Here is a 1,878-nt window from a genome sequence, read left to right as displayed (position 1 = left end):
CTGAATCCACGCTTGCCATCCTGCAATGTTACCAAATCATGTTGTTTACCAGAGAATTTCTCGAAATAAGAACATCCAACGACATTCTGACAAAGACTATTTTTGTTTTAATATCCAAAACACAGCAAAGAATATTTATGAAATATTCTGTCGGTTCTTGGAGGAACATAGACATGTTAATAACTTGAATACACAGTATTAATGTTCCTCAATAATATTTATTTAAAAGTTCGTTATGAACCGGCTTTCGGCTTTTTAGGCCATCTTCAGGTAACGTAATACTAAACAGATCGTCCACACAATTTCAACGAGAGTTCATAGCTGTACAAAGATTTTTGTACAAAGACATGGCCTTTTTATGGATATATCGATGCAAAACACAAGCAAGAGAGACTGAAAAAATAAACCTTAATTTCAGATATGATGGCACAGGTTACTAAGTCATGTGGACATACTGGTGAATGTGATGAACAGGCAAAAAAAAAGGGGTGAGGAGGGAGAAAGAAGTCTATGGGATGTGGGTGTGGAATAGTTATAACAAGCTTATTATCTAATGACGAAAGAAACAATAACTGGCTGCTGCTACTACGGTAAGGGTGAGTTCCATTACTCACGCTTACTAAAGTACCAGCAGCCACATATTATTTCTCTCATCATTAGATAATAAGGTTGTTATAAGTGTCCCACATCCCACAGACCTCTTTCTCTCCCCTCCCCCATTTTTTCGGCCCGTTCATCACATTCGCCAGTTTGTCCACATGACGTACTAGCCTGTGCCATTACTCACTTGTACAACACATTTGGCTTATACATTCATATGGTTTTAATACTTGAATATACTGTAATGTAAGATTTGTTTATTCGGAACCTCTTTGCGTATTATATGATGCTTGTGTTTTGTATCGATGCAGTCAAAAAAATGTCACATATCCTTGTACAACACTGCTGAGGATAGGGCATTTGGGAATACACCAGTTACTCAGTGACACGTTTAGGCCTGTTACAGAATCTCTCGACCGATTCTTGAAGGCTAACGAACAAGAAGAAGAAGCTGATGCTACTAGCAATTTTATTAAACATTACAGTGATAGTCAAATAAGTAGAACGCGTAGAGTAAGCAAGGAAAAATCGTATAAGGTAGATACTCAACGTATAGGCTTAAACAAGATTGCAGTACAGATCAGCGATAGAGAATTTTAAAGAAAACTTGATTTATTGAAGTTAATGTTGTTAAAAAGTACAAAACTCGACAGCTTTCCACTGAAAGATATAGAAATGTTTTGCAACATATTAGTACATAAAGCACTCCGTCTTCAGGCCACAAGTGGCCCATCGGGACCATCTGACCGCCGTGTCATCCTCAGCTAAGGATGCGGATAGGAGGGGCGTGTGGTCAGCACACCGCTCTCCCGATCGTTACGATGGTTTTCTTTGACCGGAGTCGCTACTATTCGGTCGAGTAGCTCCTCAATTGGCATCACGAGGCTGAGTGCACCCCGAAAAATGGCAACAGCGCATGGCGGCCCGGATGGTCACGCATCCAAGTGCCGGCCACGCCCGTCAGCGCTTAACTTCGGTGATCTGAAGGGAACCGGTGTATCCACTGCGGCAAGGCCGTTGCCATATTAGTACATAACAGAATATAAGAAAGCCAATGGAGTAAGAGCAAAAAGCTACAACAGTTCGAAATACAAAAACATTATTAAACCTTCCTTAACAGCGTACCTGTCAGTCGAATTATCGACTCACAGAATCAGAAAATTAACAACCGATCACCCCAGTACCTCTGCTATGATGACCTTAACTAAATAAAACTTCCTGGCAGATTAAAACTGTATGCCGGGTTGAGACTCGAACTCGGGACCTTTGTCTTTCGCG

The 1,878-nt window shown here is 40.7% G+C and overlaps 1 pseudogene; it reads right to left on the bottom strand.

Annotated features, from left to right (window-relative positions):
• Window positions 1–1,504: 1,504 nt before the first annotated feature.
• LOC124778204 lies at window positions 1,505–1,622 on the bottom strand (annotated as a pseudogene).
• Between the last annotated feature and the right edge of the window lie 256 nt (window positions 1,623–1,878).

This window comes from Schistocerca piceifrons, chromosome 2 (genome assembly GCF_021461385.2).
Source record: "Schistocerca piceifrons isolate TAMUIC-IGC-003096 chromosome 2, iqSchPice1.1, whole genome shotgun sequence".
NCBI lineage: Eukaryota > Metazoa > Arthropoda > Insecta > Orthoptera > Acrididae > Schistocerca > Schistocerca piceifrons.
The sequence above is the reverse complement of the archived record's forward strand: the minus strand, read 5'-3'. Positions and strand labels throughout refer to the sequence as shown.